This window comes from Schistocerca cancellata, chromosome 1, assembly GCF_023864275.1.
Source record: "Schistocerca cancellata isolate TAMUIC-IGC-003103 chromosome 1, iqSchCanc2.1, whole genome shotgun sequence".
In the NCBI taxonomy this organism is placed as follows: domain Eukaryota; kingdom Metazoa; phylum Arthropoda; class Insecta; order Orthoptera; family Acrididae; genus Schistocerca; species Schistocerca cancellata.
This window is the reverse complement of record NC_064626.1, coordinates 587,265,288-587,280,384: the sequence shown is the minus strand read 5'-3', so window position 1 is coordinate 587,280,384 and position 15,097 is coordinate 587,265,288.

Here is a 15,097-nt window from a genome sequence, read left to right as displayed (position 1 = left end):
AAACTTTCGTAACTCTTTACATATAGAGCACTATCCATTGGAATATGAGTCTGTTTAGCCAGTGATTTGTCTAAGGAGACAATGGAAGTTCGTCACTTCGTATGACGTCAGGCCTGGAGGTCTAGCGATAAAGCATGCGTCGGGAAATTGGCAAGTCGCAGGAACGAATTCCCTTCGGGCTAATGATTTTTCATTTTTTCTTTTAACTTAACCCTCACCTTCGACGATATGAGGAGTCCCCACAAACGGCACGGGGTTCGAATTCCACACTGAACTGTAGGTCTGTTTTCCGCAGACGGAGACACGGAAGTCACTGAAGTGGCTTCCGGCTGAAAGATTTCCGGCAGGTTACTGAATCACACGAAATTATTACAGCTTCATACTACGTCCAACCTAAATTGGAGTACATAGTATGTTCTTTCTCCATTTACAACAACACGTATAATTATTCTCCTACACGTATTTCGCAGACATGGTGGTCTCATTTAAGCTTCTGAGTTATTTATCAGTTGTATGGGACAGAAGCGGTATTCAGGACCTAGTCGGGCAAACTGTTCCAGTTTTTGCGTGGTTTTCAAGGTCGCATCAGGCTGATGCCCCTCAAAAAATTAAGTTAGATTCCAAATACCTGCAGCTTTCGTGGTTACTTGGCGACGTATTGCCTGTTGGTTTTTGTCTCGGGATCGTCGTTCGGCCGTTGTTTATTGGTTCTTCTGATGCTTCACCAGCCTACAGATAAATTGGCCCTTGGTTCCTGTAATGCAGCGAAAGATCTTTGCAGGTAGCAAGGGACAAACCAAAGGGGTGATGATCTAGGAAAGCCATAAGACGCTGGAGCGACTATTACGCATAATATATTTTCCAGCCCCGAGTTCGAACTCAGTCCACCGTAAGTAATCGGAGGTCCATCAGTTCCAGCCGCTAGAGCCGGCAAACCATCAGGAAAATCATGAGGTCTACTACTACACGGAGGTCACTGTGATCCCATTGTCACATTGCAAATACACTCGGTGTCCCACCTCATATATTTCCGAAACGACACAAAATGTGAAAAATAAAATTGGTCGGGGCTACACTTGCGTCAGTAGCTCACGCAATGGACAGGAAAGCACGGTCCATAATTTTAAAGAAACATTTTCAACATAAAGTTACATTTTCGTAAATGGCACATGCAATTTTTTCCCTACAGAAATGAAACCCAGAGGTACAAATATTGAGGGCAGGCTTGTTTCCATTATTATAAATCTCATGGCAATGGCGTCATAGTTCCTGCCGTACAATGGAAGTAACCCGCATTAAGGTTTTACAGCGTTGCGGCATAAACTGTGGCAACGTTCCATTATTTAAAGTCTCCATACTCCAGGTTTCGAATTGTGAAACCATCTAGACTCACTAATTGTACCTCCAGTTTCGATTTCCGTAGGGAAAATAATACGTGTGCTGCTTAAGAAAAGTGTCTTGTTATCTGGAAAGTTACGTTTGTTTACTGTTAGGGATTGAGCATTCGTGCCGATTGTGTGAGCCTCTGACATATATACATTATTGTGGAAATATATGAGGTGGCAACATTGGGTTGGGCACCCTGTGTATCTCTTTTCTTTTCAGAATTACTACTTACAAAATATATTAGTTTCTCCGTCTGCGTCAACTGTAACCAATGATGATATGTTAGTTTTTTTTTATCAGCACAATAATCGAATCATGGCTTTTGTACAGAGTGCCACCGGGACTATATGACCCCAGTATAAATTTATTTCTATTACTTGAATGTAACACTTAATAAAACAGAATGATGACTGATGCTGAACTGTAGTAAAGAATGTTTTGTGTTACTTCATTAATATACAATAAATTACTAAATGTCTTAATGATCAGTAAAGAAAGTATCTCAATAGTATGAGGATTGTTGAATTTAATTTGGTTTCAATATTATAATTTAGATTATAGACTAGTTTGAGGCCGGCCGGAGTGGCCGTGCGGTTGTAGGCTCTACAGTCTGGAATCGAGCGACCGCTACGGTCACAGGTTCGAATCCTGCCTCGGGCATGGATGTGTGTGATGTCCTTAGGTTAGTTAGGTTTAATTAGTTCTAAGTTCTAGGCGACTGATGACCTCAGAAGTTAAGTCGCATAGTGCTAAGAGCCATTTTGAACTAGATTGATTCGCGTCTACTTACTTCCATTTTAATTTCCCCTCAGTGGGCTAAGTTTGTGGCTAAATATACTGTGTACGAAATAATATAAAGTCTATGTTCACATTCGTGTCTGCCACATATATTCACTTAAAATGACATACTAATCACATTAAAAAACCGTTTACAATTAAATAACTCGACGTTAATAACTCTTCACTTGTGAGTAATCATTGATCCATCCATTTAAGTGCCTTTGGTACACACATCCTAAATATTTCTGATGAATATGACAGCTGTATATGTAACCTCTTCGAATTCACTTTCATGTGTTGTTAATCTGCAACAGTTTCGTTTTGTCGAATGTTAGCATGGCGTAAAAGATGGGCGTAATGTTACGCGTTACCCCTATTTCGAAAAGACTATCAAATTTTCTTTTTACGCAGATTTAGCCGATATTATGGTATTAAATTGTTCTTCATTATTTACGTGGCATATCCTCTATGTGTGTTTTTCAACGATCAAGTTCTACAGACCGAGCAAGGTGCACAGTTTTTACCACACTGGAGTCGCATACGGGAGGACTATGATTCAAATCTCTGTCCGACCAGCCACATTAGTTTCCACAAAACCACACCCCGCAATTACCGTGATGGTTTCTTTGAAGCGAACATGGTCGATTCTCTTCATCGTCCATTCGTAATCCGATCTTGTGCTCCATCTCTATGGCCGCGCTGTCGACCTGAGTAAATATAGGATTCGTATACTTACACTGATCACTGCCAATTCAAGTGCAGCATCTTACCTACACTTACGGAAGAAGATTTGCCAGAACCAAGAAGGAGTAGTGTGATATAAACGAAAGTGGGCTGCAATATTTCTACATTTGATGATGTATACAGGGTGTTACAAAAAATTACGGCCAAACTTTCAGGAAACATTCCTCACACACAAAGAAAGAAAATATGTTATGTGGACATGTGTCCGGAAACGCTTAGTTTCCATGTTAGAGCTCATTTTATTACTTCCCTTCAAATCACATTAATCATGGAATGGAAACACACAGCAACAGAACGTACCAGCGCGACGTCAAACACTTAGTTACAGGGAATGCACAAAATGTCCTCCGTTAGCGAGGATACATGCATCCATTCTCCGTCGCATGGAATCCCTGATGCACTGATGCAGCCCTGGAGAATGGCGTATTGTATCACAGCCGTCCACAGTACGAGCACGAAGAGTCTCTAAATTTGGTATCGGGATTGCGTAGACAAGAGCTTTCAAATGCCCCCATAAGTGAAAGTTAAGAGGGTTGAGGTCAGGAGAGCGTGGAGGCCATGGCATTGGTCCGCCTCTACCAATCCATCGGTCACAGAATCCGTTGTTGAGAAGCGTACGAAGACTTCGACTAAAATGTGCAGGAGCTCCATCGTGCATGAACCACGTGTTGTGTCGTACTTGTAAAGGCACAGGTAGAGTATCCCGTATGAAATCATGATAACGTGTTCCATTGAGCGTAGGTGGAAGAACATGGGGTCCAATCAAGACATCACCAACAATGCCTGCCCAAACGTTCACAGAAAATCTGTCTTGATGACGTAATTGCACAATTGCGTGCGGATTCTCGTCAGCCCACACATCTTGATTGTGAAAATTTACAATTTGATCACGTTGGAATGAAGCCTCATCCGTAAAGAGAACATTTGCACTGAAATGAGGATTGACACATTGTTGGATGAATCATTCACAGAAGTGTACCCGTGGAGGCCAGTCAGCTGCTGATAGTGCCTGCACACTCTGTACATGGTACGGAAACATCTGGTTCTCCCGCAGCACTCTCCATGCAGTGAGTTGGTCAACGTTACGTTGTACAGCAGCAACTTTTCTGACGGTGACATTAGGGTTATCGTCAACTGCACGAAGAATTGCCTCGTCCATTGCAGGTGTTCTCGTCGTTCTAGGTCTTCCCCAGTCGCTAGTCATAGGCTGGAATGTTGCATGCTCCCTAAGACGCCGATCAATTGCTTCGAACGTCTTCCTGTCGGGAAACCTTCGTTCTGGAAATCTGTCTCGATACAAACGTACCGCGCCACGGCTATTGCCCCGTGCTAATCCATACATCAAATGGGCATCTGCCAACTCCGCATTTGTAAACATTGCACTGACTACAAAACCACGTTCGTGGTGAACGCTAACCTGTTGATGCTACGTACTGATGTGCTTGATGCTAGTACTGTAGAGCAATGAGTCGCATGTCATAACAAGCACTGAAGTCAACATTACCATCCTTTAATTGGGCCAACGCGATGATTCGAGGAAGTACAGTACATACTAACGAAACTAAAATGAGCTCTAACATGGAAATTAAGCGTTTCCGGACACATGTCCACATAACATCTTTTCTTTATTTGTGTGTGAGGAATGTTTCCTGAAAGTTTGGCCGTACCTGTTTGTAACAACCTGTATTCAGATTTCGTGCCAGTCGCATAAGAGTGGTACATTTTGAAGACGAATTTTGAGTTGTATTGAATTGATGGGTGTCAAGAATGTCTTCAAGGGGACAAAGACGTCAATATCAACTGCTCACAGAGACTGAAGAGGAAATGTAACGGGGCTACTAGAAACGTGTCTTTTACGACACGGTATAAAGACTTGGCAAGGAAGTAGCCACTGTGCATTATTGCTGATAGTGTGTACGATAACAAGGAGACCGGGCTCGGAACGGACACGGGGCACTACCGAGAGAAAGACTATAGTGTTCAATGTTCAATGTACGGCGCAAACAACAGTTGGCAACACATGACACGACGAGCTGTTACAAGTAGGTTACTTTAAGTACTGCTCAGAGCCAGATGCCCTGTTGTGTGCATTCCCCATATCACCGAAATTTGCGCCTGCAGTGGTGTGGAGATCTGCTGCGTTTTCTGATTAAAGATGGTTCTGCCTCTCTGTCAGTGATGGCCTTGTTTTGATTAGAAGGTGGCCTAATCAGGAACGGCAGCCAGCATGTATGTGTGCTTGACACATTAGTGCTACACCTAGAATTATGGTGTGGGGTGCGATTTCATATGACAGCAAGAGAACTGTCGTGGTTATCCCATACCCCCTGGCTAAAAATTTGTACGTCGGTCTGCTGATTCGACCGGTTGTGCTGCTTTCCATGAACAGCAATCCAGAGGTTGCTCTGAAACCGGATAACGCTCGCCCACATGCAGCTGTTATAACCCAACACGCTTCACAGAGCGACGAAATGTTGCCTTGCCCTGGTCGATCACCTGATCTGTTTCCAGTCGAGCACGTATGGGACATCACGGGAAGACAAGTCCAGCGTCATCCACAACCAGCATTAACCGTCCATGTATTGATCAACCAACTGCAACAGGCATGAAACTCCATTCCACGAAGTGACATCCGGCACCAGTACAACACAATGCATGAACGTCTGATTATTGGGTTCAACATTCTGGTTGTTGCATCAGTTATCAACGCACCAGCATTTGACAAAGAATGGTTCGAATGGCTCTGAGCACTATGGGACCTAACTTCTGAGGTCATCAGTCCCCTAGAACTTACAACTACTTAAACCTAACTAACCTAAGGACATCACACACATCCATGCCCGAGGCATGATTCGAACCTGCCACAGTAGCGGTCGCGCGGTCTCAGGCTGTAGCGCCTAGAACCGCTCGGCCACCCCGAACGGCAGCATTTCTCATTTAAAATGTCTTATCTAATGCGTACAAAACTTGTCGTCTAGCAGTGTTACTCCTTTAAATATGTTAGGGGAATGTATTCTCTAAATTACATTACTCTACATTAATTATTTCTTGATGTTGCGTTTTTTTGCCATCGGTGTGTATGTTATTTATGGAAGGGACATCAGTGTACCCAATCTGGCTGTAAATGGCTTAACTCGTTTTCAGGTGCTAAGGCTGCTTCTGCGCTATGTTTTTGAGGCAGAGAAGAATGTTTCGAGGAGACAGGCTAAGAGCAATGTTCATTTATGCTGGTGAACCTAGCTCCACATTAAACCACCTTTCTTTCAACAACGTCTTTTGCACGTTTAACTTTCTGGCGTTTTCGAAAATGAAACAAGAAAATTCATCATCTGTATTTACGAATAAGATAGACGTTACAGATCAGTATCTCTAATATTCACTATTTGCCGGGCACAAATTAAGAAGTCGTATGGATGGTCGCCAGAAGGACATTTTCACAGAATACGAATGTCAGCACAGCCATTATTAACATTAAAAGCGAATTCGTCAACATTAAGAGTGTTTAAGGAGTTCCATTATTACAGAGTAGATGGCGGATAGGCCGAAAGAGTACAATGAGGGCCTCTAGAAAAAAGTGGAACTGCCGCGTAATACACAGAGAAAAGAGAATCGATTTAGATACAAGTGTTAGAGATTTGGGAGCAAGTATTAGAGTCAGGCTTCAGCAAAGCTTTAATGAACTTGCGATCAAAGAAGCTGGAAGTCGCAGAAGACATTCCTTCTGAATTTGGGAAACAACTGCACAAGATGGCAACCTACCGATTGTCCAAGTTTATTGGTAGATTCAGTGCGTCTGGAGGCATACCACTACACTTTTCGAAAAGTATTAGGTATAGAATGTGAGTGACAGCAAGAATACATAACAACTGGGGCTATCACACAATCGCCATAACAGCTCATGAATCAAAGTTGATGATCAAAGTAGTATACAGAAGAATGGAAGATAAATTTCAGGATCAGTAAGGTGATGATCTGTTTGTCATCACTGAAATTAAAGAAAGCAGAGAGGCAGTTTCCATGTTGAGCTTGACAATGGACACCCTTAAGAAAATTCAAGGCAAGTTCATACGATGTATAAGTTTAAAAAATGCGTACACCACCGTAAAATGTTGCAAAATGTTCGAAATTCGTGTGCAAAAAAAGTGGAATCTAATGGGAAATATGGGTAATATATAATATATACAAAAAACAAGAAGAATAAATAGGAATGCAAGATCAGGTACGAAGTGGTGGAATATAAAATTATAGGAAGGGATGTGCTCTTTCGTTCCTACCGTTCAGTCTGTTCGGGAAAATCAGATGATGCAGTTCAGACTAGCCAGTAATTCTTAATGAAGAAGTTGTTGTATTGAAGTTCATAGATATACCGGTATTTATCAACAGAAGTAAACCAACAATAATGACCAGTAACGTCACTTCTGTTATCGCAGTCCTCATTATGTATCTAGAGGTTTGTTCTTTAAACAACATAAATTACATTAGTTCTTCTTGCAGAATATTTTCTTTATGCATATGTTGTAAGAGTAAATCGTTTGTCACCTTTTAGAAATAAACTGGATAAATGAAACAGAATAATTGCAACAATTGCTACAGGATTTAAGATTTTTTCTAAAATAAGAATTTCATCAGTATTAAAGAGAATGAACAAGTGATATTTACGTCAATGGTACAAGCGAGTAGCTCAAATATTTTGTAGGTGAATGTGATCTTGATGTGAGATGTAGAACAGATAATTTCGTTCTCTTACTCTTATTTATAATAACAAGAAAATGAAAAAAACCACACACACACATGTAATTACACCAAATAACGATTTGTCTGTTGCATTCTCATTTGCGGTTTCAATATAGCCAGAATTTCAAGTCTATTTTCTTCGTAAGTTAAAATGGTTTTCCCGCTTGTCTTATACCACCAACACGTAACTGAATCGGTCGGTGGAGAAAGGAACTATGTCAATTTTTCATACTTTTCGGTTGAAACAAAAAACTGTCTTATTGTTAATCTATTTGACAGAGTACATTGAAACATTCGACATTTGTTGCAAGCTAATCATATATACAGTGAATGAAAATAATTTTTATGTGTTCTAAAAAGTGTATTCTGACATAAAAATTGAAAATTTGTAACATAGTTCCTTTCTTCCGTCAAGAAGGCAATTAAGCACTTTTGGTGAGTATAATACATTAAAAATTACACATTTCTGGCCTAAATCTCAAATCTATTTATTTACTAAGGGAAAATTGTCTTCAGCTGAACATGAAAACTACTACTGCATAGAACCCAAAGTTCTGGATAGTTCATAATTTATCATTTTGAGTTATCACTTGTAGTCTGGTATTTCAATATCTCCTCATGACAAATTTCAGCCTCTCCTCCATGGATATACCTAAGCAGTTACTGAATACCTTCCGTTCTTTTTTTAATGATTCTAACCTTTTTCCCATCACAAAGGCTTTCAAACCCAATTTTAAACGAAGCAAGTTTAGTTTTTGCCATATTAAGGGAGTGACAGAAATAACTGTTCATAAATGGGTAGGTAGTAACGAATCCTGGTATCGTTACTTCATAACGAAATTCTTTTAATATTGCCAATATTGCCACAAGAAAATTTTGTTTTTCCTGACGAGGCGTCTTGCGATGTGCCGTTTCCCTATATTGTATTTTTTTTTTTTTGTAATGACAAGGCCACCACATGTCAAAGTTCATTATCTCTTCACTTTCCACCATAACGATTGTTACTTCAGAAACAACGTTTGCTATTATTTGCACATTCTCTTTAGAGCGTAAACTCAGTAACAATTCCGTATTTGTCTCTTCAGTATTCTAAATACACAGTCACAAGGCAGAAACGAGTGACCTCTTTCGGGAAATCTGTGAGTGATATTTTAAAACTTTTCAGTGTCTGTCAATGCAAGGCACATCCTTACAACGATATTATTTTTATTTTGACCAGGTGCTCCATCTAAGAACACATGTACTTCTATAACATTCTTCGATACATGCTCTTCAGTGTACTGTGCGGGTACGAACAGATCTCTTTCGCTCCCTTTTTCGCTTGACCTTCAGAATACAAACAAACCGCGGATCGCCTAAAATATATATCATAAATGCAGAAACAGTTAACCCACAGCTGGCGTAATTAGAGTGTTTCCTGCACTGGGATGTTTGGCAAAGGCAAGTTTTCCATAAAGTCGAAAGTTAGTCCCACAATGTCATCCTTACCCATACATTCTTACTCAGTAATTGTAATGAAATTATAAAATGTCCTGCTACGCTGCTTGTGAATATCCAGCTCAAGTTGTGCAGCTCTTTTACTACTGTTAGAGATATATGGACTTTTAACTCACCCTCAAGTTCCTCACATTTGCCACATACATCAATTTGGGGGATGTTCGAAAGGAAAATTAAAAGTTTTCACGAAAATGTTTCGCGTAGAAGTCGTATTTCACATTTACTTCTGGATACTTCGTATGGAACACTTTATGCATAGTTTTCAGATCCAACCGTGCATCTAGGTATTTCATCTCTTTCCCTGCTTAGTGATTTTCTTTGAGTGGGAAAGATGTGATGTGGGTACGTATCAAATTTTCCTAAATTGATGTGTTCCACGCATGTTCTTTGGAAATATCTCTTTAACTGTTAAGTGGCAAGTACGAAAAACACGTTTCTGTGATATAGCAAGAAGACTAAAAATATCACGTATGAAGACACGAACTCTTCTGCCACCGAGAACGGTATAGTAAACAAAGGAATGCTGTTTCTTGATGCAATAGGTACCTCTGACGAATTATTTTGGCCTGACGATTTATTTTGGCCATCTTTTCGTAATGTCACCTGCCATTAACCACTGTAGTCGTAGATATATATCCTGACCATTGGTTTGCCATGTTTAAAAAGTTTGAAAGTATCTCTGTGCGATCGTCGTCACTAACACGTTGAAAACATTCTATTCGACATCTACAATTTATTAGTAATCGCAAAGTATATGGCACATGCTATGGAATTTATATTACACTGAACTTGTTGAATGGGGAAATGTCAATACTGATACCATACCAGCACAAATAAATTTTCCAGGAACTGCTTTTCCACTATAGTCATTATATGGAAGCAGTGAACTCCCGCCTCCTTGATTCTCTTCTTCTTGTTCTCACTTTCATTTCGCTTCCGTTTGGGAGACATTTCGCAAAATGTGATTCAATAACTTACAACAACAAACAACAATAACCATGACACATCACGTAGTTGACGCCAAGTTAGTGTTTTGCTACGCTTCCTGCGCCTACGCGCTACAAGCCAATGCCATCAAGTTTGAAGGCGGCATAGTACAAGCTCACCGCCAGTACAGTCTGTTGGCGGGACGCGACGTGCGGCGGAGATGGAAACTAAGTTACTGGCTTTATTCCTTTCTATTGAGCACTTAACGAATCGACCTCGTGTTATTCCCACAGGAAGAAGGCAAACATAGTTCGTTCCATGACAGTAAAGTGTGTCTTGGTTTGTTTAATACATTTACGTAAAAAAGTGAAAATCGACGAAAAGTGACTTAGTTCCTTTCTCCACCGACCGATTCAATTAAATTACTGAGTAATGTGTACTCTTCACCCACATTTTCTTTTTTTTTTTAACCTGTCTCGACATTCACACTCAGATAATTGTCCACTGACGGTCCATATCTCGTTCCTAGATGAGGTCTAAGTCTCCATTGTTTCAAAGACAAGTAGTCAAAGTTGGAGCAAGGCCACAAGAAGGAGCTATTAAAAAGGCGAGCACAAGCTTCGTTTAGGTGAATCACCACATACTATTCCTCTGGCCAATCGGAGATGACGCCCGTCCTACAAATTCTCCCGAACAGCGACAGACGACTCAGAAGTGTCTCCTCTTCGCTATCGTTTCGTTGTCGTAACATACTGTTACTCTTGATCCCTGGTTCCATTACCTCTTCGTTCCCTCTCTCTGGAGTACTCGCTGTACTTTGTTTATCCGTAATACCGTCTTCACCTGTCCTATCGTTGTCGTTGTCTTTTCTGTTCCCACTGGACGATCCGCTTTAGACGGCTACAGGCAGATTGGTCTCTTCAGTCATTCCCGACATCCTGCCGAATTTCGGTGAGAAAAATATAATTAAAACTTAAACTGCTTTACATTCAAATTTTCTCTCTTTTGGCAAAATAACATTGTGATAACACATAGTCAAAGGCAAAAGAAAAAAAAAGAGAGAGAAACTAGATTTGACAAGAGGTCGAGAGCCCAATAGCTATGTGATTACGAAGGTTTAAAAAAATTATTAAAAAGTGGGCGAAGACCCATTTTCGTTTTCCTATTTATCATTGAGATCAATAAATGACTGACAAGTATATATCGCTTGTTTTAATAGCATTCTCAAGTAGCATCATTTTACAAACGAGATGAACTACTGATGTGCGAACTCATGGACTGTACGTCGAACTGTAACTGAAATGCGGCCTTCCGCTGCGTGCCACGTCCGTGACTCAAAGCGCCACTGAATGACCGAGACGCAGAACTTCCGCCGAGCTTTAACGCCTGCCTGACAATCGGATAGCAGACGCCGCCGACAAAGGGCGGGAAGCCGAGAAATGGCTGCCACAGCTTCCCGATGCTGCGGCTGCTATGGCGCCGCTTCCTGCAGCCACCATTCCGCTGTGCTGCGGAAATCGACTGAGAAACTGCCTGAGCGCAACCGTCGGTGTTGCGAAATTTCCGCTGCCAGCATCCGCTGCACGACTGCAGCCCAAACTCGGTCCTTCGAAACAGCTTCTCGTGGCGTGCGGCAAAGACTGTGGCGTAAGTACCTGGGACCTCTAATATGTCCGTAAGGTCTAGTGTACTAGATGCCATACTGATGGTGTCTTTCAGGAGGAACAGTCACAATTTTGTGGGGTTGGTAGTATGAACTAAATGGAAAAGAACGCACCACCTAAGGGGCGTCCGATGTCTTTTATCTATCGCAAAATGACGTGGCTGCTTGAAATTTTCATTACACGTGTTCGTATTCCAGTCGCTGTTGTCTCTTACAGCTGTGCTTGTGTTTCATAACCCTGTGTGGTTTCTAATTCAACCAAACATTTTATTAACTTTATGAAGTACCATTGGCTTTGGAGTGAAACCACATATGCTGTTGCAAGACAGAGACGTCAAGTGGTACATTGAAGTACTTTTACGAATGTAGCGCATTACAGCGGTCACTTGTAGTGTTCAAAGCAACAGTCGGCGCGGATGTGTTGCTACGTGATTGTAGGAGATTGGAGGTATTTTTATGGTGCCCATATTGAGTGCACCCAAAAGTCTTGTAACGTAAATTAGAGTTTGTACTACTGCCTTCATGAGTGGTTTCGAAACGAAATCAATGAGGCGGCATGTAGTTGCCGCGCGGGATTAGCCGAGCGGTCTTGGGCGCTGCGGTCATGGACTGTGCGGCTGGTCCTGGCGGAGGTTCGAGGCCTCACTAGGGCATGGGTGAGTGTTTTTGTCCTTAGGACAATTTAGGTTAAGTAGTGTGGAGGCTTAGGGACTGATGACCTTAGGAGTTAAGTCTCATAAGAATTCGCACACATTTGAACATATTTTTATACAAAATTTATTAAATATTAGATCCAATTTTGATTGTGATTAGGGACCATCATTTGTCTTAGGCATTAATGAGGACATGCAAGTTATGTATTGGAGAAATGAGAATTTACGTTAAAACTTATTACATAAAATGATGGGTGGTTGAAATATGGCCACTCTGGAACCGCGTGACCGCTACGGTCGCAGGTTCAAATCCTGCCTCGGGCATGGATGTGTGTGATGTCCTCAGGTTAGTTAGGTTTAAGTGGTTCTAAGTTCTAGGGGACTGATGACCTTAGAAGTTAAGTCTCATAGTGCTCAGAGCCATTTGAACTATTTTTTTGAAATATGGATGTCTTACTGGTTCCAAAGTGCAACAGTCCCCTTAAGATAGCTGACTGGTTATCTCTTGTATTCGTTTCTAACTATGATAGTAAAGGCGAAATTTGTGGAAAACTGTAAAATTATATTCCAAGCAGAACCCACCTCCTTAAAACAATTGAGTGTTTACTTTCTGCTATTTCTTCTTGTATTCATCGCTTATTATGATAATGAAGCTTACTTTTGTTAAAAACTTTAAAGGTATATATTTCTTCATATTCTTGGGACTCAGAGGGGCATCTCAGTTATTTAACTGTGACTGTTAATATATTCTGTAGTATCATTTACCCGTTCCTGTACGATATTTTCAAAAAAGGTTTGTCATGGAGATACGATTTCTTATACTGTATTTTTTTGTTTTCACATATACATGATTATTTATGAAACAGCATAATAATTCGCACATAGTGTAATTGTTTATGGTTGCAAGGAATCGCTTTTCCTTTGTCGTAAATATTCACTCACAGTTTGTTGTGTATGGTATTGCGCGAAACCCTGGTCCACATAAGTGACAACATTACATATGTTACTTTCAAAACAGTTTCCTCCACGACGGCTTAGATCATAACAAACTTTGCCCATCTAGATGGAGCAGATTTCCTCCCACAATTGGCCGGGGTTGTTTTCGAGAAGATGTCCCCAGCTTATGGCATCAAGTGTTAGAGCATTTTCTGCTTCGTCTGGTCGTCTCCTACAGATGTAGAAACGAGAGCTACGTCCATCTAAAGCTGCTCTGCCATATTCAACCGGTATGGAGTATGAACTACTTATTGTTTTTGACCAGTTGTCTTGTGTTGAAGGTTTTCGTGAAGTTACAAGGGGATGCAAGAGCAAGAGGACCTTGAACTCATCAACTGTTAAAAGAAACCATCATCTTTTGTCACTGCTTGAATTGGTATCCAGTGTTTTTGCTACAAAAAAGTTCGTTTCTCTTGCAATGGACTCAAAAAGCTGCGTTCATCGAAATTCATATACTCTTTAAAGTTCTATTCAATTTTGTCCCAGATGCCGCAGTATCATTACTTCTATTTCAGATGTCGAAAGGTTAACTGCTATTTTACGGCGATTAGCTATATTGTCATAGTCGAAAAGAGTCTCCCCCGAACTGTACACAGCAAGCAAAGTTGTCGGAACGCCAGAAGTTTCTTATGTGGCGATGCTTAGTTGCCTGTATGCAGCTTCCTATTCGTTCCAAACCGCTACTGTTTTCATTACTTTGCTATGTATCGCTTGCAGTGTCATGTTCTGCATCATTAACGAATCACTAAAATCGAAATTTATATCTTCCTTGTTATAGACGAACAGACACTTTGCTTTTCACAGTCACTATTCGTCAATGTCTAACTCTTCTTATGCTCCTCCAAAATGTAAAGCCATTTAATAGAGTCGACTGGGGCAGGTTGGCTACAAAAGGCTTCATCAATTGACCACAACTTTTTTCAAAGTAGCTACCAGTTAATGGGTCCAAAGAATGGAAGACAGACCCCTACCATCTTCTTGTGCTTAATCAACATAATGTGTGTTGTGTTGGCAGAAGAGTCAACACCGTGTTACTAGAGGAGGCCGAAATGCACGCGTTTTAGCTCACGCAGGCTGGCGTGAGGAGGGAAGAACTATAGTGACTATAGTGAGGTCTGGAACATGACAAGGAATTAGAATTCAGAAAGCGGACGTACTTAGTTTGATACTTAACTTTAATTGATTAATGATGAACGTCGCTCCTGACGGTACATGAGTCACAATATTATCTGTTCAGAAGACGTAGTAACTGGTAACGGCGCCTTGCTAGGTCGTAGCAAATGACGTAGCTGAAGGCTATGCTAAACTGTCGCCTCTGCAAATGAGAACGTATGTAGTCAGTAAACCATCGCTAGATAAGTCGGCTGTCCAACTGGGGCGAGTGCTAGGGAGTCTCTCTAGACTAGAACTGCCGTGTGGCGGCGCTCGGTCTGCAATCACTGAGAGTGGCGACACGCGGGTCCGACGTATACTAACGGACCTCGGCCGATTTAAAGGCTACCACCTAGCAAGTGTGGTGTCTGGAGGTGACAACACAATGTGTCTGTGTCGAAAACAACAGGTCACTTTTTGATCACAGTCCACCACGAAACTGAAAATTTCTCCTACTCAGTCTGCAAAACCTACAGGCCAAACCACAGAACCTAAAAATGAATCATTCGATTAACGTCAGGATAGCAAAATGAAGAAACAGAACCTACTACTAATGATATTTCCC